We start from the raw sequence: 23,093 nt of genomic DNA, 5'->3' as shown, positions 1-23,093 counted from the left end.
CGTTGGTTAAATGAACAAGTACTCTGAGTTGGTGTTGGAAATGGGAAGGGAATGGAAAGTTGACATACTAGGTCCCCTACCCCTTGAGGCTGTTTTGATTCTACCCAAAAGTCATCCAGAATGCAGAAGCAGGTCGCAGGACTCTTTCACTCCCAAAGTTGACTAATAAGTTACATTGATGACCCCTCTGGATTTATGGCACCTGGATTTATAGAGAGACTTTCTCTTACTGGGACTCTGGGTGATGGAAGTGTGGCAGGGTTGCAGAGTAAGCTCTTAGGAAGACAGAAAGCCACACTCATCTTCAGGCTGCTTTAAGCCATCTTCCCAGGGACTTGCCTGGGGATGCCACCTCCCTAGTGGGAAGGAACAGCCTCTAATAGGTAACTTGCATACACTTGTGGCTGCCAGTGTATCTTCATATCTGACACAGAAGGAGAAAAGCCTGCAAAATCAGGTGAGGCCCTTGATCAGACCCCAAGGCATGAGTGAGGTCAGTTTTTCTAACAAACATTCACCTTAATTTCCTAATCAAAGGCCAGGCTGAGCAACTGGACTCACTGCTAAGGTCAGTGATCCAGGTTCCTTATTCAAAGAGTCCAACTGCAAATTTGTATGTTTATCATTCAACGTCCTCTTTCCAGTAAACTCTTGCCCCACAGAGAAGCAGGAGGTCTCCAAAGTGCCCAACAGGAAGTATGTATTCTGATTGAGGAGGAAAGACACAGGAAAATAAGGCAACTTGCCATGCTTCTCTCTTCATATCATCCAACTGGAAATGGACAAAAAGGAGAGCACAGGGGGGAGAGAAGAAGGGGCCAATCATTTATACTATAGATTTATTACATGCAGTTGCTATACAATTTCTGCTACAGTGTGCCAGTTATTTCTGTAACTCAACATTTTCAAAGAAAAAAAAAATTACGAACACTTCAGAAATCCACCTTGGAGAGAGAAATCTGCATCATAGGCCAGAAAAGAGAAATCTGGAGTCAAATCTCTAATTCTAGAGCAGTGATTCTCATTTGGGAACAATTTCACTCTCCTTATAGGATGCTGCTAATGTCTGGAGACAGTTTTGGTTGTCACACTTAGGAAGTTGCCCCTGGCATCTGGGTTAGAGGCCAAGAAGCTGTGAAATAGCCTATAGTGCACAGACAACCTCCATCAAAACAATAACCCCCAAAATATCAACACTGTCTGCGGACTTGAAAATATTCACAACCTAAAAGTTGAGAGTTTTGTTTTATTTAGTGGAAATTTTTAGAACTTCATGCCCGGGAGGCAGCAGCTCAAGAAATCTTGAGAGAACTGCTCCGAGGAGGTGACGGGAGGAACAAGGTTATACAGAAATTTTGCAAATAAGGGCAAGTCTGAACATCAGAAGATTATCATTAATTAAAGGACAGATAACCCAAGTTGAGGAATTTAGGGCTTTTCTGTATATGGGAAGATTCAAGAGTCTGGGCTCACTGAAATCATTTCTTTGATATGCACCTCAGCTATTGGGGCCAATATCCTGTGTTTTCTTCACATCCTTAGTTTCCTCAGGGCTCACCATAGGGAGTGGCGGCAGTGATGGCTACTAGATGGCTGGTATTCTTTCCTTCCTGAGTTCCCTCGGAGTTGACCAGCTCACCATCTATGGTGGCTGCAGTTGCTGGTGACCGTGACATCTTTGTATGCTGAAATATTCTATTTCTCATGTCTTTGAGAGAAACCATGTTGTAAGTTACACAGACCTAGATCCAACTCTCAGGGTTTGTAATTCACTTTCTATAAACATTTAGGCACAGTTTTAAACCCACTGAATAATGTCTAACTCAGATAGTTGTTGTTAGGGTAAGTATAATAGTGTATGTTTACCCTCTAGCACAGTATCTGACTCACAGTAACCAATATATATTTATTATTATTATTATTATTGCCTTCCCTGGTGGCTCACATGGTAAAGAATCTGGTTGCAATGCAGGAGATCCAGGTTTGAACCCTGGCTTGTGAAGATCCCCTGGAGAAGGGAAAGGCTACCCACTCCAGTATTCTTGTCTGGAGAATTCCATGGAGGAGTCTGGCAGGCTACAATCCATAGGGTTGCAAAGAGTCAGACACGGCTGAGCGAATTATAGTCTTAATCCTTAAAAGCACTAAACTTGCAGAAAGCTATAGGGCAACAGCAAAGAGTTCTTATTTGACCGCAGTCACTTGGTAATCTAGAGAAAACATGAACTGGTAGCATGTTGAGTCCTAAAATAGCTTTAAGCTAAATGAGAATATCCGCTCCAGTGAGCTGTCGTTCATATGACATTTTGTTGCATATCACTTTCTGTAGCTGCCTTGTTTATTTTATCTTTCAAGTGAAGAGACATTATTTTACAAATAAAGAAATCTTCTGCAAAGAAGTTGTGATCAATTATCAAGACAAGGTTCACATTCAGATTTACAAACTGGTAAATTTTCACAGCTTAGATAGCTAGAACTAATTTCAGACATTGCCACCCAAATTTTTAGGCTTAGTGTAGAGTAGAAACCAAAATGAGTTGAGGTGAATCTGCAATTTTAAAAGATTAAGTCTCTTACCTGGAAAAGTGAGTTGGATAATGATCAATGGTTTCAATAACCAAGATCATGCAGGGAAAACACTGGTCATCTTGATTTGGTGTCAACAGCAGTTTTACAACATTTCTGTCTGAGGAAATATGAAAAGAATACATAATATTTGCTCAATAGAGTGGGACAGTTATCTGAAGAAAACATAGCTATGCAGAACCTAAGTGTCTCAATTTAATATCATGTCTTCAGGGAACTAAGACATACTCCTAAGTAAAGAAGGAATTCTATGAGATACTTTTGTGAAAACTTCTTTTCAAGAATGAGAAGAAGTTCTGCTATTCTCTTTCACCAGCTGCTGTTTTTCTACAGAACAGGAAATCATTAAGCGCTCCTTATCATCTCAACTAGGGGTTGGAAATCTAAAGAAAAGATAACAGAGGGAGCCTTGATAGAAAGTTTGATCTTGCTTTGTGAGCAGGCATCTAGACCACCATTTTGAGCTGTGAAGGTGGCTACTTTTGTTTGTTTGTTTTTAAGATTATTTTCTTATATGGAGCATTTTTAAAGTTATTATTTGTTATGATATTGCTTCTGTTTATGTTTTGGTTTTTTGGCCCTGAAGCATGTGGGATCCCTGACCAGGGATAGAACCCCATGCTCTGGAAGGTAAAGTCTTAACCACTGGACTGCCAGGGAAGTCCCTAGATGACTACTTTTGAAAGATAAACTCAATTTCACACTCCCACCGTGGCTGTTTGAGTTCTTTTGTAAAACTTACTAAAGTCTCTGGATTTTGTTGTCATCATCATCACTGTCATAGTCTGAAAATCCCAGGTGCCATGACAATCTTGATATACTACCAGAACTAGAATCAGGGCAGAAATATTTCTCTCATATCCCCATGACTGGAGAAGCCTTAATCAAAGCTTTAATTCCTCTCTAGTGCGACTGGAGCTTGCCATCTAATTAGTGATTCTTAGGCAAAGAGACATGTAAGTGACACTGAAATCTATTTTGAAACAAGGTTGATTATCACCTCTCAAAAACAGTGAAAACACTTCAGGTCTTGGCCAAACACATTTTTGAATGATTCTCCTGGAAGAGCCTTAATCATTTCAAAGAATTTGATGTGAAGAAGCAATACAGTCCAAAAGATAGGACAAAGAAGGGAGGCTTTCCATGAGAGCTTCTGTCTTTTTGCTATTGGGTGGAATTCTAACTTTCCTGAAACTAGAAGGAGAGGGTCACTGTGGGATGGACCTCTTCCTAGTATGTGATGTCGCAGAACGTCAGCAACCACTGAAATTCCTCTGAGTGCAGGACTCTGAATTAAAATGGTTAGAAGTTGATTCTTGAACTGAGGTAGGGACTGCTGGATAAGCCCTTCTTCAGAAATCTTTTGAGAACCATGAACAATAGAAGAGAATCAAAACAAAATCTCATTGTACTCCAGGAATACTGTTCCCAATGAGTCAGCATTTCACAAGAGCAAAGGAGACAGTAAGGTCTAAAAATCACAGGAAAGACGGGACTTCAGGTTACTGCCATGTCCCAAGGATCTGTCAGGCTTCTCAGCAGCCTGGTCCTACCTTATTTTTACAGAAGAGATGAAGAATGGGATTTAATCTTTAAAGTCTCAGAGGAAAGACTTTCTCCATTAAAAGATAACACATAAATGACAAAAGCAGAACATGTAATCATAATTGTATATGATCATAAATATATTTATTAGAATATTTGTGGTACATTATAACACAGGGAATAAATGCTCTTTGTTAAGCATTAGAATTACAGGTGTAGAGATGTAGAAATTAAATATCATCTTCAAATTTCAATTTGCTGAGAAAAACAAATTCTAACATTTTGGAGTTTTTTCCTTCTAGAATTCTATTATATATTTATTTTATAATTGTCTTTTTTTTTCTTTAACAATACAATATGAATATCTTTCCTGTCAGTTAATGTACATCATTTTGGATGGCTGCATGTTATTCCATTGTAAGGATTTATCCACATCTTGATGCTGGACTTTATCTAGGTGTTTTCAGTCTTTTGCCAATAGGAACATTTTTCAAGTTAAATTTATGCCTATATCCTTAATAATCACCTTAAGTTAAATTTCTAAATATGGAGTTGCTATATCAAAGGAGATCTGGCTTTCAGACATCTGATTAATGTTGCCAAATTGCTTTCCATAAAGTTCATACCTATCTATTCTCCCTATAGCAAAACTATATTAAAAATTTTATTTTTTTAAATTTAATTTAATTTAATTTTTTAAGTTTACAATATTGTATTGGTTTTGCCATATATCAACATGCATCCGCCACAGGTATACATGTGTTCCCCATCCTGAACCCTCCTCCCTCCTCCCTCCCTGTACCATCCCTCTGGGTCATCCCAGTGCACCAGCCCCAAGCATCCAGTATCGTGCATCGAACCTGGACTGGAGACTCATTTCATATATGATATTTTATATGTTTCAATGCCATTCTCCCAAATCATCCCACCCTCTCCCTCTCCCACAGAGTCCAAGTTGACAAGGACCATGGAGGAAAACAAATAGATGGATTGTCTTGTTTCTAGTAACCATTGCTTGCTATTTTCATTACATTATTATTAGAACTATGTTTAAAGAGGATCACAGTATCTAGATTTTTATAACTACCTGCCTGTGATCTGTCTGGCCTCAAAAACTGGTTTAATATGTATAACTATTGCTTAAATATGTGCGTGTATGCTAAGTCACTTCAGTAGTGTCCAACTCTTTGTAACCCTATGGACCATAGCCCACCAGGCTCCTCTGTCCATGGAGTTTTCCAGGCAAGAATACTGGAGTGGATTGCCATGCCTTCCTCCAGGGGATCTTCCCAACCTAGGGATCGAAACCAAGCCTCTTAGGTCTCCTGCATCAGCAGGCGGGTTCTTTACCAATAGCACCACCTATCCCCTCTTGAATTAAGGCCCATGAAAAGACCAACGTTTCAGGGCCCATCTAAGGCATTTTTGAGTAGGATTGAAAGGGGAAAAGAGATTTAGGTAAAGAGAAGTGTTTGGCAAAAATCTTCTGGGAGGTCTGAAGTTTCCAGCTTTCTGGCTAATTACTGCAAGCTGAGAGTTACTTAACAGAAATCTCTCAGAGCTGTCAGAACATGTAGCATGGAAATATACACAATCTGAGTGGAAACATGGATTGTTTGAAATGTTGAATCTTTCACCAACTCTGGAGCTCTGGGAAATGAATTGCATAGGCTGGCTTCTGTTCCATCGGTCCCAGACTGGCTAAGAACCAGTGGCAAAACTGCTTAGACACCTGGGAACACGAGCTAACTCTGATAAGCAGAGGCTGCACCGTCTTCTGAAACCACCCTCTGTATTAACATCACCACTGTCTTTAAAGCCACTAGGGCTGTAGCCTGCCTCATGCTTGGATTTAATTCCAGGCAGGTCAGTAATTCAGGAACAACTATTAGAAAGAACCCCTGTGTTACAAGCTTTGAAGTACCTTCTTTCCTCATCATTCCATACATCTGAAAAACAAAAAGTGTGTTTGAGAGAAAGCAAGAATCCATAAACTTGAATTGCTTTCTCTTCTCTTTGAAGACTATTTATGAAGGACTGGGGTTCAGGAGAATTGAGAAGGACCTTAGAGACTGTGAAAGGAAAACCCCAGATTACTGCAGAAGAATGTGTTTCTTAGTATAGTACTGGTGGTCACTCCATGGCTAAGGTGTTCTATTTTTAGCCTGCAGTGGGATGTCCTGTATCTGGGTCTACACTGGTGGAGATGGGACCTTGCTTGTAGATGCCAGTGAGATAGATTGTTTTAGAAAGGAGAGATCTCCTAATCTCTGAGATGGATTAGAGGGGCTGACATGCTGGCATACTGCCTGTTTCTGTAAATAAAGTTTTCCTGGGACACAGCCATCCTCATTTGCCCACATTCTGCCCATGGCTTCTTTGGGTGATGGTTGTTTTTGGTAGATTTAGGTAGTTGTGACCAGAGATCTATAGCCTGCAAAGCCAAAAATATATACTGTCTGGCTCTTTATGGGGGGGAAAATGTGCCAACTTCTAGACTAGTATCTCGTGACTCAAAGAGTGGTCTGCAGAGCAGCAGCAGCACTGGGAGCTTTTTGAAGACGTGGAATCTTGAGACCCGCCACAGCCACTGACTCGTGATTTGAATTCAGCAACATCCCTAGTTGGTCCAGACAGATGTTAACGTTTGAGAAGCCCTGATGGGAATACTTTGGGGGCTCAAGGGCACTGGGCCCAACACTCTGGCACATCATCTGAGAAGCAGTGTGAAGGGGACTCTAGGGGGAGCTGAGAGGTTTGAACCAGAGTCTTAATTACTCTGGGAATCTTCAAGCTCACCAGATTCTGGGGGCTAGGAGGGAGGCAGTATGGTGCTCAAAAAACCCCTGACCCAGAGATAGGCAGGAAGCTCAGAGGGGCGGTGGTGCTGTCTGAGCCCTCCTGGGCCAGAGCATAGGTGTCTCCTGCAAAGGGAACTTCAGACAGATGCTCTTCACTGCTTCCCTGGTCTGAACAGAAACATGTTCACTGCTGTTTGTGTATCTGGGTTTCCTTTGGGTTTGTGTCTTAGTCCTTCTAGAAAGAAGCAAAGAGGGTGCTTTATCCACTCTTAGGCAGTTTTGAAGGGTCTGCCCAGAGAATGAAGGTGGTTGGAACTCTCAGAATCATGAAACCCAAAGGAGCAGGAGAAAATCCAGGCACATACTGTGGGGCTGTCATGAATTCATGCCTCTCTGCTTAGAATTTCCATTTTCTAGGGTAGGCTGTTTCCTAGCAGAGATCATAACTCCAGCCTCCTCCTTTGCAGATGAGGAACAGTGAGGTTGTGGGGATTGTCACAGTTGCACAGCAATTTGTAAAATGATGATCAAGTTTCCTCCTTTGTACCTTTCTATTGACTACAAAAATGTAACAGAATACTCTGTGTATCTGAACGAAAACAGGTGGCATACGGCACCCCCAAAGAGTCATTAGGAATGGGAAAAAAATAAAGGGTTGGTGGACACCTGGTCTAGAAAGTGGAGCAGCATGTGGGGCACAATCCCTCCCTCATTTGACTGCAATGGGCTACAGAAAAGGGAGATGAAAGGGTGAGAAGGAGACAGTGCGTCCTCTTTAGAACAAATAGGATAAAAGAATTTGAGGGCTGGAGGAAATCTAGAAGATCAAATAGCTCTGTCTCCTCATTTCTCATGTGGCTACGGAAGGAAGAAGAGGTTTGCAGAAAATAGAGAATAGGGGAGGATCCACAAGAGACAGGAACCAGTGAGGTGCGGGAGTCTAAATGACAGGTGTAAGAAACTGGAATCGACCCCTCCAGCACTCATCCAGCAGGAGGATTTGGGCCTTAGTCACATGGCATCTGAAAAACCTGTCCAGACAGTGCATCGTTTTAAAAAATAGGTCAAGGTTGTGTTAGGAAATTTAGGCAAGTATTTGTACTTGTCCAGTCTCCAAATTCTTCCTTATAATTTATCTATATATTCTGGGTGATATCTATAAAACCAGAAAACCAATAAAATATGAATAATCAGAAATGACAGTCCTTTTTGAGGCAGAGAATTGTGGCTAACATCACTCCATAAATCAGTTCAGTTCAGTAGCTCAGTCGTGTCCGACTCTTTGCGACCCCATGAATCGCAGCACGCCAGGCCTCCCAGTCCATCACCAACTCCCAGAGTTCACTCAGACTCACGTCCATCGAGTCGGTGATGCCATCCAGTCATCTCATCCTCTATCATACCCTTCTCCTCCTCCCCCAAATCCCTCCCAGCATCAGAGTCTTTTCCAATGAGTCAACTCTTCCCATGAGGTGGCCAAAGTACTGGAGTTTCAGCTTTAGCATCATTCCTTCCAAAGAAATCCCAGGGCTGATCTCCTTCAGAATGGACTGGTTGGATCTCCTTGCAGTCCAAGGGACTCTCAAGAGTCTTCTCCAACACCACAGTTCAAAAACATCAATTCTTCGGTGCTTAGCTTTCTTCACAGTCCAACTCTCACATCCATACATGACTACTGGAAAAACCATAGCCTTGACTAGCCAGACCTTTGTTGGCAAAGTAATGTCTCTGCTTTTTAATATGCTATCCAGGTTGGTCATAACTTTCCTTCTAAGGAGTAAGCGTCTTTTAATTTCATGGCTGCAGTCACCATCTGCAGTGATTTTGGAGCCCCAAAAAATAAAGTCTGACACTGTTTCCACTGTTTCCCCATCTATTTCCCATGAAGTGATGGGACTAGATGCCATGATCTTCATTTTCTGAATGTTGAGCTTTAAGTCAATTTTTCACTCTCCTCTTTCACTTTCATCAAGAGGCTCTTTAGTTCCTCTTCACTTTCTGCCATAATCATGTGTTATCAAATGTCTGGCTACCTCTTAGCTGAGCTGTGTACCCACATGACTAAAATTCATCTCTAGCACTCACTGAGGATAACTTAAAAGTTGATGATACCTCTTGACCTGTAATTCCTTCCTCTGAACCTAAGCCACTAATGCCTATTTATTCTTCAAATGACCTAATTGCTTATTCAATCAACACTGATATCTTCAATGCCAGTATCATGCCAGGGACCACTGTAAGCACCAAGGCTATGGAAGGGCATGTTTTTTCCTCCCAAGAGCAGAGATCTAGTCACAGGAGAGAGAAAATCAACATGTGCATAAACAAGTAAATACACTGGATAATTTTTGATAATAATAAGTACTACAATGGAAGTAAAAAATGTGATAAAAAGCAGTTAGGCAGACCTGTTCATGGGGAAAGTTGGAAAAAGCAAGATTTGAAGATTGGCTGAGAAGTAACCAGCCCAGCACAGTTCTGAAGACAGTTCACTTCACAGGGAAAGCAAGACCCAAGAACCTTTAGAGTACATGAAGAAAGTGGATAAGTGGCTGGAGCAGACACAGACAGGATCCAGAGGGTGCAGGGAACACATGCGATTTTATGTTAAATGCAAAGGGAGATGACTGGGGGACTTTAAGCTGAGGAGTGATGTTTATTTTTTTAAAGATTCTTTTTACTGCAGTTGGAAAATGTGTGGTAAGGGGATAAAAGTAGAGGAAGGAAGACCACTTAGAGGCCATGGGAGTCACTTGGACTATAAATATGGACTTGAACTAGGAGGAAGGCAGCAGAAATGGGGAGAAGTTATTTTCTGTTGTTGTTTGTACTTGATATTCATTGCTGTGCATGGGCTTTCTCTAGCTGTGGTGAGTGGGGGTTACTCTCTAGTGGTGGCGTGCAGGCTTCTCGTTGTGGTGGCTTCTCTCCTTGTGGAGCACAGGCTCTAGGAGCACGGGCTCTAGGCACATGGGCTTCAGTAGTTGCGGTGCAATGGGCTTAGCAGTTGTGGTGCATGGGCTTAGTTGCCCCACAGCATGTGGACTCTTCCCTGACCAGGGATCGAACCCATGTCCCCTGCATTGGCAGGTGGATTCTTAACCACTGGACCACCAGGAAAGTCCAGAAATGAAGAGAAGTTTATACATTCACATGCCACTTAGCTCATTGGAAAAGACCCTGTTGCTGGGAAAGATTGAAGGCAGGAAGAGAAGGGGATGGCAGAGAATGAGATGGTTGGATGGCATCGTCGACTCAATGGACATGAGTTTGAGCAAGCTCTGGGAGATGGTGAAGGACAGGGAAACCTGGCGTGCTGCAGTCCATGGGGTTGCAAAGAGTTGGACACGACTGAGCAACTGAACTGAATGCTGCTTAGTATCCTCTGAGCTTCTTTGATTCATGGTTTGATGTCTTATTATTTTTGGAAAATTTTCATCTATTATCTTCAGATTATTCTTTTGCTCTGCTCTCTGTCTCTCTCTTTTACTGCTGGTATTCCAATTACATGTATGTTACACTGTTTGATATTGTTCCACAGTTCTTGAATGCTCTGTTCTTTTCCCTTTAATCATTCTTTTTGTCTCTGTGTTACAGTTTCTTAGTTTCTATTGATCTGTCTTTAAGTTCACTGATTCTTTCCTAGGCTGTGTCAAGTCAACAGACTAGTCCCTTTTTATCTTTCCTCTGCATCTTCTCAGTTGTCCTGCCTTTCCCCAGCAGTAGGAAGCCTTGAATGATCTGGACCCATGGCTGTCTCCTGCATCTTCTCCAGGAGGATTGGTATTTTTCTTTTCCCTGTCTCCAGCCCTGTGGGGTCTTCATTTTGCTTGGGGTGGTAGGGGAAAGGGACAGGTTTTGCTCTTTGTTCCCACTGGCTTAAGGTTTTTATTTGGAGGGAGATAACAAGGGTCCTGGTAGGGCTTTGTATTTTCCTGTGGTGACTGTCATATCTCTCCTTCAAGCCAGCTCTGAGGTGCAGATGTCTCTCTTTTAAAATCTAATAGATCCTTTAGATTATGCAAATAGTCAGATTTCACTTTTCTCCTTGGTTGCCAAAATGCTTACAGCCAAATATTTGGTGTGTACACAATGGATACAATTTGGTGTGAAATTTATGTTATAAATTTGGAACCTCATTTCCAGCTTCATTTTATGCTGCATCCTTTGTTTTTCTTTAAGTAAGGCCATCTTGAATTCTATAAACCCTTGAAACTGTCTTAAATCCCCTTTGAACTAAATAGATTAATGAATAATCAAGCAAGTGGCTTGCTTGAATAAAGCAAAAAAGAAACAGAAACTTCTGGAAAATCTTGTTAAGAAAGTCCTCTACTTTTGAACGGTGCCCAGTCACTGTTACAAAAGCAAAATATTGTTTGAAAATGTTCAGAACAAGAAATAGGGACCCTCCCAGTCACTGGGATGCATGACTGCTCCCTTCTCCCTTTTGCTGCTAAGTTGCTTCAGTTGTGTCCGACTCTGTGCGACCCCATAGATGGAAGCCCACCAGGCTCCCCCGTCCCTGGGATTCTCCAGGCAAGAATACTGGAGTGGGTTGCCATTTCCTTCTCCAGCGCATGAAAGTGAAAAGTGAAAGTGAAGTCTCTCAGTCGTGTCTGACTCCTAGCGACCCCATGGACTGCAGCCTACTAGGCTCCTCCGTCCATGGGATTTTCCAGGCAAGAGTACTGGAGTGGGTTGCCATTGCCTTCCCCTTCTCCCTTTTAGTCCCTTACAATAAAGAAACTCCAGAATGACTATGCCTGGTCTTGACTGCAGGATCATTTGTCCTGTTTTACAACTTTCCTGTGAATATCACCACATATCTCAGCTTGTTTAGAGGGTGTGAGTATCACCTCTCAAGTTGGCTTCCTGTACAAGTATTTGCAGCTTCTTCCTGATGAATATTTGTCTTCCACATAGCTCAGCAGGGTTCCACTTCTGTAGCTTGTTTGGAGGGGAAGATGCTCAGAGGGGAAGTCAGGGCCCATTAGGGCCAGAAGGCCTCGCTGAGAGGCTGTCAGGAACCATGAGAGATTTGAGATTTTAGCCTGTGTACAAGCTTACACATGCATTTGCCACAGTTCATAGATGTGCACAGGAGACGCGACACTCCTGGGTGAGAACTGAAGACAGTTTATTACTCACAGCAGTAGTATAGCATGGTATACTCACAGTCATAGTATTTGCATGTTTGTGCCATTTCCGTGAGCCCAGTTCCCCCAAGGTGATGTGAAGATAGCCAGATGACATCGGCACACACAGTCAATTGCCTTATAGAAGAGAAACATGAGCTTAGGGAAGCTGAATCTTTGGTAAAAGGCATTAATTAAGCACAGGGCTCTTTGCTCCAGAGGGAGACAGTAAGTCTAGCTTCCGAGGTTGTTGTCTATGCAAACATCCTTGGAAGGACTGCCCAGGACAAAGAGCAACCACTGCCTCACTGACAACACTTGGAGAGACACAAGAGAGCAAAATTACCTTCCAACAGGAAGATTAAATCAAAATTCAGGTAGTTCCTCAAGTGATTTCTGCTTGTGTGCATTATGGGTAACTTCTCCAAGCTCCTCTGGTTCTCAGAACATCTTGTTTCATTTGGGGTACACAGGCTTCAGGGTTTTCTGGGTGCTGTGATAGTGATGGTGGTGGTGATGGTGGCGGAATGCCTGTGGTGCGGTCCACAGGACGTATGAGTAGTTAGGGTGACTCATTCCTGGGTGCATTTGTGTCTCCTCCAGCATGGGAAGGACAAACACCATCTCACGGCTTCGCATTTTGCAACTGAAACATTCCATTGGATAGGCATTCACTGGGCACCTACGTAACCCACAGGCTGCGCTGAGGGTTGTGGATACACTTGAAACAGGCTACAGGGAGCTCACAGTCAACTGGAGCAGAGGATAATTTTACTCCCCTGTAATATTTGTACAACTGATATTAAAAAGTAGAATAAGTGCCATATTTGTCAAGTGAATAAACTGATGAGAGAAGAGATGGGGGAAAGGCAGTTAATTTTGCCTGGAGATTGGGAAGGGGAAGGGTAGCAAGTAGGAGATTGAAGAGAAAATGGTGTTTGAGCTGCAGTCATGAATGATGAGCAGGAGTTTTTTCAGCAGGGAAAGAAATAGTGAAAGTGTTAGTCATGTCCGATTCTTTGCATCCCCATGGACTATAGCCCTCCAGGCTCCTCAGTCCCTGGAATTCTCCAGGCAAGAATACTGGAGTGGGTCACCATGCCCTCCTCCAGGGGATCTTCCCTACCCAGGGATCGAAAGGAGAGACTTGAATATACAACATTGTGTGAGGTGTTAACAAAGATATTGAAAGTCAAGTTTCTACTTTCAAAAACCAGGGATGAACATATATTCACATACAAGGGGCACAGAGACCTATGACACTGCTTCTGATAAAAGTGAGGGAACTTAAATTATCCACACAGCATCTGAGACTCAGAAAACATTCTGGATCTCGAGACAGTGGTGAGAGAATGATGGGATACATGGATTCCAGAAGTAGCATTTAAGGGGACAGCTACTTTGGGAGCCTAAGAAAGATTAGCTGTTGGCTTCATTTAAATTTCAGTGAAGAGTAGAAATAGCCTGGCTACAATCCTTTTGAAGGTTCTTGTAAATTTTCATTATTTTCCCTGGGTTGTTATATTTATCCAGTTTGCTAGTAAAACTTGGCAGCAAAACCCTTTTGAACATCTCAATTAGCTTTGCTGAGTTAAAAGGAGAGAGGGGGCAAAAAAAGAAGTGAGGAAACTATGAGACAAAAGACTTGCAGGAGCAAGGCGGCAGCGAAAGGAACTTGGGAAAAGGTTGATAAAGGAGTCGATTTTGCACTGGTCATTAGTCTTTTAGATGGACAGAAGGGCCCGTCTCTCCACTTGTGCACAAGAAATAAAGAACAGCACCAGAGCACAGATGTGTCATTGTGCTCAGTCACTTAGTCATGTCAGACTCTTTGCGACCCCGTGGACTGTGGCCCACCAGGCTCCTCTGCCCCTGGGATTCTCCAGGCAAGAGTACGAGAGCAGGTTTCCATTTCCTACTACAGGGGATCTTCCCAACCCAGGGATCAAACCTGAGTTTCTTGTGTCTCCTGCACTGGCAGGCGGGTTCTTTACCACTAGTGCCACCTGGGAAGCCCAGAGTGCAGATAATTGGCACTAAACCCTAAGTGTGAATGGGTGCAGAGCAGAGTCAGGTCAACAGCAGATGGCAGGGAGGCTGCACAGAGGGGATTGGAGCTGAGTTGGGTTTCAAAGTGTTGGGAGGATTTGGAGAGCTGAAAGGAAGGAGATATCCAAATGAAAAGAAAGTGCTCTCTTTTTTTTAAAAAATAATTTGACCATGGATAATGAAAGTCTCTCAGTCGTGTCCAACTCTTTGTGACCCTATGGACTGTAGCCAGCCAGGCTCCTTTGTCTGTGGGATTTTCCAGGCAAAAATACTGGAGTGGGTTGCCATTCCCTGCTCCAGGGGATCTTCCCAACCTAGGGATCAAACCTGGGTCTTCTGCTTGTAGGCAGATTCTTTACTGTCTGAGCCACCACAGAAGCCCAACCATGAATAGAAAACTCTAAGATAAGTCCTCATCAGACATGATTGTCCCCAAAACCATTCTGTTATGGTTGCCAGTGACTGGGGCTGGCCTGATCCCAATAAAGAGGTAGTTTGGGCCATAGGTGATTAAAAAAAAAAAATCACTTGACTTTGCTGTGCAATGGCCTTTGTACAAAGACAAAGTCAGAATTCTGACCCAGGGGTTTGTGCACCCACCATCCTGTCCCAGGCTGATATGCTACCACTGGAACATGATCTCTTTAGTCTCTGGCCTTTCTTCAGGCAAGCAGAATCTTGCTGTGCCCTGGTCTACTTTTCTACCAACTGGGTTTTCTCAGAGTCTCCATGACACTCATTCTCATGTGCTGCTGCTGCTGCTGCTAAGTTGCTTCAGTCATGTCCAACTCTGTGTGACCCCATAGACGGCAGCCCACCAGGCTCCCCCGTCCCTGGGATTCTCCAGGCAAGAACACTGGAGTGGGTTGCCATTTCCTTCTCCAATGCATAAAAGTGAAAAGTGAAAGGGAAGTCGTTCAGTTGTGTCCGACTCTTAGCAACCCCATGGACTGTAGCCCACCAGGCTCCTCCATCCATGGGATTTTCCAGGCAAGAGTACTGGAGTGGGGTGTCTCATGTGCTAAACAGCTTTAAATGTAAAAATCCCACCTAACCAGACTTTTCTTATTTACACCTGTCAGTGCTGTTTTGTGGGTGACAGAGACTTACCAGTTCTCTTTATTTAATCAACTTTGTACATCACATGCATGGGTTTCCCAGGTGGCTCAGTGGTAAAGAATCCACCCACAGTGCGGGAGACGCAGAAGACGCGGGTTTGATTGCTGGGTCAGGAAGATCCCCTGGAGAAGGAAATGACAACACATTCCAGTATTCCAATGAGCCTGGAGGGCTACAGTCCATGGGGTCACAAAGAGTCGGAAACAACTTAGTGACTCAGTTCAGTTCAGTCGCTCAGTCGTGTCCCACTCTTTCGACCCCATGGACTGCAGCACACCAGGCCTCCCTGTCCATCACCAACTCCTGAAGTTTACTCAAACTCATGTCCATTGAGTCGGTGATGCCATCCAACCATCTCATCCTCTGTCGTCCCCTTCTCCTGCCCTCAGTCTTTCCCAGCATCAGCGTCTTTTCAAATGAGTCAGTTCTTTGCATCAAGTGGCCAAGGTATTCGAGTTTCAGCTTCAGCATCAGTCCTTCCAATGAATATTCAGAACTAATTTCCTTTAGGAAATTTCCTGGTTGGATTTCCTTGCAGTCCAAGGGACTCTCAAGAGTCTTCTCCAACACCACAGTTCAAAAGCATCAATTCTTTGGCGCTCAGCTTTCTTTATAATGCAACTCTCACATCCATACATGACTACTGGAAAAAACACAGCCTTGACTAGATGGACCTTTGTTGGCAAAGTAATGTCTCTGCTTTAAACAACAACAATACATCACATGCATAAACAATGCTGTATTTGGGACATCTTGGCAGCAAGGGTACCCCCAGTACCCAGAAGAGAAGTTGGCACCCAGGAGGCCAGAGAAACATCTATTTAATATGTGAATGGTGACTCAACACCAAAATGTGTTCTAATATCAACACAGTAAATGACTGTTTCAGTGGGGTCCCTTCTAGCTTCATGGTGACTCTTGGAACAGTGTGATTCATGCAGGAGGGGCAGTCCAGGGAACAGTGCGGAAATGAGGGCAGGAAGAATTATGGGGTTTTTCTTGGCCCCTGATGGAGAGAAGCATTTGCATTCATTAGCATGGCACACCCCTCCCCCATTATATTCGCTAGTGGTTTTGGAAACAATCCATTGATCTCGTGGGATGACAGAAGCTAACTAGAAAAGTGGTTGAGACTTTTCCCAAATGTTAGCTCCCAAATGTTAGCTCTTACCTCTTGTCCAGAGAACAGACTGAGTCTGTTTACTAGACTCTGATTCCTGAACTCTTTAGTGCTCCAGAAGTAGCAGAAACAGAATAAATAAAGTTCGTTGTGTTTTTTTAATATTTTTTTAAAATTTTGTTTGTTTATTTGTTTTTGGCTGCACTGGGTCTTCACTGCTGCACGCGGGCTTTCTCTGGTTGCAGGGAGTGGGGACGGCTCTCTAGCTGCAGTGCACGTGCCTCTCATTGCAGTGGCTTTTCTTGTTGTGGAGCATGCGCTCTAGAGCATGAGGGCTTCAGCAGTTGCAGCTCACAGGCTCTAGAGCTCAGGCTCAGTAGTTGTAGCCCACGGGCTTAGTTGCCCCAAAGTATGTGGTTTCTTCCCAGACCAGGGATTGAACACAAGTCCCCTGCGTTGGCAGGCAGATTCTTAATCTCTAGACCACCAGGGCAGCCCTGAAGTTTTGTTTTAGCGATAACTATCCTAAAACTCTACCACTTTTCAGGAAATGAGATCGTGCATTTTAAGCAGTGCACACCGCACAGTAAGTGCTAGGAAAAGAAGAGCCAGTGTCACCACCATGATCATGATCATTGTGAGTGTCAAGGCCAAACACAGTGGGAAAGAAGGGGGAACTGTTTCAGAGTCCGAGATCTTGCAGGAGGCCTGAGAAGCAGCCATCACCCTAATGATGCAGTTGTCTCCTTGGTGGGGCCTTTTCACCACCCTACATGAATATGTGCTGGAGAGGTGATCTATCCTAGTACTACCTGGACCAACCTTCTGGTCCTCACTGATATAATGGGGAGGATTTGGGTTGAAATCAAGAGCTCTGGGTTCAGTTTAGAGCTGTGTGTTGAGATAAGTTTCTTAATGCCCCTCAGCCTCACACTTGAAAGGTGTGAGGATGAAGTGAGATGAAGTAAAGAAAGGTACCAATGGTAACTGCAGGGCGCTCAGTCCATTGTAGCCCCTGCTTCTTTCCTGAAGGTACAAGCAACTTGGCTATGTCCCCTCTTCTCTAAAGAACTTAAAGCCCATGTTATGGTCTAGAGAAAGAGTATGTGTAGTATGATTCCATTCAGCGATTATATGGGCTTCCCTGGTGACTCAGACGGTAAAGAATCCACCTGCAATTCAGGAGACCCAAGTTTGATCCCTGGGTCAGGAAGATCCCCTGGAGAAGGGAATAGCAACTCACTCCAGTATTCTTGCCTGAAGAATCCCATGGACAGAGGAGCCTGGTGGGCTACAGTCCATGAGGTTGCAGAGTCAGACACAGCTGAGCGATTAACACTTTCACTTTCAATGAATATATATGAAAAAACATTTTTTATATCCCCTTGAGGAAGAAATGGCAGCCCACTCCAGTATTCTTGCCTGGAGGATCCCACTGACAGAGGAGCCTGGCGGGCTACCAATAGTCATAGAGTTGCAAAAGGTCAGACATGACTGAAGCTACTTAGCACGCATGTTAGAATAGGGGAAAGTATACTAGTTTGCTAAGGCTACCACAACAAATTATCACAAACCGGGTGGCTTAACACAAGCAAAATTTCTTGTCTCACAGCTCAGAAGACTGGAAGTCAGAGATCAGGGTGTCACAGGACCAGGATCCCTCTGAAGGCTCTGGGAAGGGTTGATTCAGGCCTCTCTCCTGACTTCAGGCAGCTCCTTGGCTTGTGGCTGCGTAACTCCAATCTTCCTGCTGTGTGTGTCTGTCTCCAGATTCCTCTTTTTCTTTTTTTAATTAATTGGTTAATTAATTTTTGACTGCACTGGGTCTTGTTGCTGTGCGTGGGCTTTCTCTATTTGTGGAGGGGGCCTGCTCTTGGTTGCAGTGCTTGGCCGTCTCACTGCGGTGCTTCTCTTGTTGGGGAGCATGGGCTATAGAGCGAGGGATCAGTAGTTGTGGCACATGGGCTTAGTGGCCTAGAACATGTGAAGGGCCTGAACCTGTGTCTTCTGCATTGGCAGCCATATTGTTAACCACTGGACCACCAGGGAAAATCTTCTCTTTTCTAAAGACTTCAGTCCTACGGGATAAGGGGCCACTCTACTCGCCTACGACCTCATCTTAACTGAGTACACCTGCAGTGACCCTCTATATCACATTTGGTGGCACTGAGGATCAGGACAGTGAAAAACTATTTTAAGTTACTAACCAGGCAGAGGGAGCCAGTTGTCTCCTCATGAAAAAAAGTGGAAGTGTTAGCCACTAAGTCGTGTCCGACTCTTTGCAACCCCATGGACTGTAGCCCCACCAGGCTCCTCTGTCCATGGAATTCTCCAGGCGAGAATACTGGAGTGGGTAGACTTCCCCTTCTCCAGGGGATCTTCCTGACCCAGGGATCAAACTTTGCATTGCAGGCAAATTCTTTACGATCTGAGCCATCAGGGAAGTTGTCTCCTCATACCCTATAAAAATATTTGGCCAGGATGGATTTGAATGGTTTTCTAGCAGAGACTAGGCACATTAAGGCAAGTGGGAGTTCAGATCCTTGTGGTGGGTCAGAGAGAATGAAGGCTTTGAGGTGGGAGAGGGGCTGTGGGTGTTGGGTGGCAGCGAGGACCCTGTAGACTCTGGGCGGGAGTGGAGTGCAGGAGAGAAGGGCTTTCAAGGGGAGCCATGTCATCCTTTAGCTTTCCTCTGAGCCCTCGTGGTGATCACCCAAATTGATTATATTGAAAATATTAGCCATCCAGGTTTATCATAAGCAATGGTATGTTGCATCAAGACACTGTTCTGAAGTCTAAATGTCCTGAATCAGAGGACATCTAGGGAAAGAGCACGTGACTGTTTGCAGTTGTAAAATTGCTTAACTGCTCAGGGTAGAAATTTCAAATGAGACCTTAGTAACATGAATTTTTTAGTGAAAATAACCCTATTGTTTTTTCAATTACATAAGATGATACTCATTTTTAAATATTTAGGCAATACAGACAAGATGCAAAGAAAAATGTGAAAATTCATGTGTACTCTTAACATTCTTACATATGTGTTAATATAATTACCTTAATAGTGACCACATACATAATAACATACATATGTATGCCACATTGATTTAACCATTACTCCTGGATATTTAAGGTTGCGTATGAATTTTTACTATTTTGAAATTGTATTTATTTATTTTTGGTTGTGCTGGGCCTTCATTGCTGGGCTAGGGTTTTCTCTAGTTGTGGCAAGTGGGAGCTACTCGTCCTGTGCTGTGCAAGCTTCTCCTTGCTGTGGCTTCTCTTGTTGCAGAGCATGGGCTGCAGGGCTTGAGGGCTTCAGTAGCTGTGGCTCCTGGGCTGTGGCACACAGGGTCAGTAGTTGTGGTGCTGGGCTTAGTTGTTCCAAAGCAGGTGGGATCTTCCCAGACCAGGGATCGAACCCATGTCCCCTGCATTGACAGGCAGATTCTTAACCGCTGGACCACCAGGGAAGTCCTGGTCCTTGCTTCTGATCTTTGGTTCATTTTATAAACTTCTCTGCCATGTTGTCCAAAAAAAAAAAAACAAAAAACTATTCAATTCATCTGTTCAGCAAATACTTATTGACTATACACTGGTAAGTCATACAGAGATGAAGCAGACAGAGTTTCCATCCTCTAAGACTACACAGTTGAGCAGAAGAAAAGGTAAATGCATGCTGGCTACAGTATAATGAGATGTGGGCCCGTACAGGAGCCCAGAAAAGTAGCCTTTCCAACAGCCATGAAGGGGTGGTGGAGAGAGGAGACAGCATGAGGGAGGGACATTTGAGCTGAGCTTTTTTTTTTTAAGATTTATTTATTTTTATTATTTTTTATTTATTTCTTGGCTGTGCTGGGTCTTCATTGCTGTGCCAGGCTTCCTCACTGCAGTGGCTTCTTTTATTGTGGAGCTCAGGCTCTAGGGAGTGAGTGCTTCAGTAGCTGCAGCTCACAGGCTCTAGAGCTCAGGCTCAGAAGTTGTGGCACATGGGATTAATTGCCCTGAAGCACATGGGATCTTCTCGGATCAGGGATTGAACCTGTGTCCCCTGCATTGGCAGATGGGTTCTTAACCGCTGGACCACCAGGGAAGCCCTGAAAGTTTGTTTTAGAGACAACTATCTTAGAACTCTACACTTGCCAGGGAAGGAGATCACGCACTCGAACTTCAGTGCTTGCAGTGCATGGGCTCAGTAGTTGTGGCACAATGGTTTAGTGGCCCTGAGGCACGTGGGATCTTCCCAGACCAGGGATCGAACCCACGCCCCTGTCTCGGCAGGGGGATTCTTAACCACTGAACCACCAGGGAAGCCCTGAGCTGAGTTTTGGATGATGAGGGTGGGCACTGGCAAAACAAGTGGGAGACCATATCAGGCAGGCATACAGGGATGCATGATGGAGCAAGATGGAGCAGCCTGGCAGGTGTGCTGAGGTTCTCTGTGTCTGGCTGCTGGTCTTGCCTGTTAACTCCTACATGAACTGACAAGCCTATGTCCCTAGGGGGACATAGAATTTCCAATTAATCTGGGTCTGGTTTCTGCACACGTGAGCTCTTGAGGGTCACTTGGCACTAACTGACCCTTTTATCAGAATAGGAAGTGACCATGTGTGCCCAGGGGTACATGTAGTGATGTAGCGAGTTTCCCTCAGGCCTGCTTCTTCTTATTGTTGACCTCACCAGCATTAAGGCCTAGCCAAGGAAGTTTGGCCGGTGTCTCTGACAAATCAATGTCGGCAGCTTGAAGATACCTGTTGACAAGTTGAACTGCTCCCCCTGCACGACTGGGGCAGGAGCTCATCAAGAACTCCTAAGCTGTCAACATTTTGGGGAGTTGGACTCTGAAGCTGAGCTGTGGTTGGGAAGGAGAAATAGTTCCCACCATCCCCATCTCCAGAGGGACTCAACTTACCCAAGTACAGCACGAATCGCTGATTACAGCATAGATATCTTTGTGTTTGTTTGACCTCCCAGCCAGTTAGACTTACTTGTTGTGAGCAAAAGAAACCAACTATGGCTCAGTTGAACTGAAGATTTATTGGGAAAATTACACTTTTTCCTAAGCACTCACAGAATCCAAGGGAGCTTTGAGAGCCAGGTTCAAAGTCATGACAGGGACTACACACAGCACTGCATGTGTGCCAGCCTGTGCTTGCAACACTGACAAGCAGCAATTCACTTAAGCCCACAACAGCATCACAAGTTTCCTCCTGCCACTATCCCCCTTTATACCGTGGAGGAAAACAGGGGCAGGAAGAGATTAAACAATTCACCCAAGGACACAGAGGTTGTGAGTTGGAATCCATACCTGGCATTTTGATTCCAAAGTCTTCCTCAAAACCTAAGACACAGGAGCTACAAGAATGGTCTACTTGCAGGAGTCTGGTCAGGGGACTTCTGCAAGTAGAACCGCAATTTCCAATCTTTTTAGCACCGGGGACTGGTTTTGAGGAAGACACTTTCCCCATTAATCGGGGTCAGGAGGGATAATTTCTGGATGATTCAAGCACATTGCATTTCTCATGCACTTCATTGTTGTTCAGTTTCTAAGTTGTGCCCAACTCCTTGTGGCCCCATGGACTGCAGCATGCCAGGCTTCTCTGTCCTTCACTGTCTCCCAGAGTTTGCACAAACTCATGGCCATTGAATTGGTGATGCTGTCTAACCATCTCATCCTCTGCTGCCTCCTTCTCCTTTTGCCTTCAGTCTTATCCAGCATCAGGATCTTTTTCAATGAGTCAGCTCTTTGCATCAGGTAGCCAAAGTATTGGAGCTGCAGCATCTTGATTTCCTTTAGGATTAACTGGTTTGATCTCCTTGCTGTCTAAAGGATTCTCGAGTCTTCTCTAGCACCACAATTCAAAAGCTCCAATTCTTTTGTGCTCAGCCTTCTTTATGGGCTAACTCTCACATCCATCAGTTCAGTTCAGTTCAGTTCAGTTCAGTCACTCAGTTGTGTCCGACTCTTTGCGACCCCATGAATTGCAGCACGCCAGTCCTCCTTGTCCATCACCAACTCCCAGAGTTTACTCACACTCACACCCATCGAGTCAGTGATGCCATCCAGCCATCTCATCCTCTGTCGTCCCCTCTGCCCCCAATCCCTCCCAGCATCACAGTCTTTTCCAATGAGTCAACTCTTCCCATGAGGTGGCCAAAGTACTGGAGTTTCAGCTTTAGCATCATTCCTTCCAAAGAAATCCCAGGGCTGATCTCCTTCAAAATGGACTAGTTGGATCTCTTTGCAGTCCAAGGGACTCTCAAGAGTCTTCTCCAACACCACAGTTCAAAAGCATCAACTCTTCGGCACTCAGCTTTCTTCACAGTCCAAATCTCATATCCATACATGACCACTAGAAAAACCATAGCCTTGACTAGATGGACCTTTGTTGGCAAAGTAATGTCTCTGCTTTTCAATATGCTGTCTAGGTTGGTCATAACTTTCCTTCCAAGGAGTAAGCGTCTTTTAATTTCATGGCTGCAGTCACCATCTGCAGTGATTTTGGAGCCCCCCAAAATAAAATCTGACACTGTTTCCACTGTTTCCCCATCTATTTCCCATGAAGTGATGGGACCAGATGCCATGATCTTCGTTTTCTGAATGTTGAGCTTTAAGCCAACTTTTTCACTCTCATCTTTCACCTTCATCAAGAGGCTTTTTAGTTGCTCTTCACTTTCTGCCATAAGGGTGGTGTCATCTGCATATCTGAGGTTATTGATATTTCTCCTGCCAATCTT

General features: G+C 44.1%; 1 protein-coding gene across 1 annotated transcript in view; it reads left to right on the top strand.

Moving 5' to 3' along the window:
- TRIM67 (tripartite motif containing 67) overlaps positions 1-23,093 on the top strand; it is a 59,011-nt gene that overhangs the window by 1,363 nt on the left and 34,555 nt on the right. The gene's annotated exons all lie outside the window — the stretch shown is intronic.

The sequence above is a fragment of the Bison bison genome, unplaced genomic scaffold, assembly GCF_000754665.1.
Source record: "Bison bison bison isolate TAMUID 2011002044 unplaced genomic scaffold, Bison_UMD1.0 scf7180017864467, whole genome shotgun sequence".
Lineage (NCBI taxonomy): Eukaryota > Metazoa > Chordata > Mammalia > Artiodactyla > Bovidae > Bison > Bison bison.
Note: the sequence above shows the minus strand (reverse complement) of the source record. Positions and strands in the feature narration are given on the sequence as shown.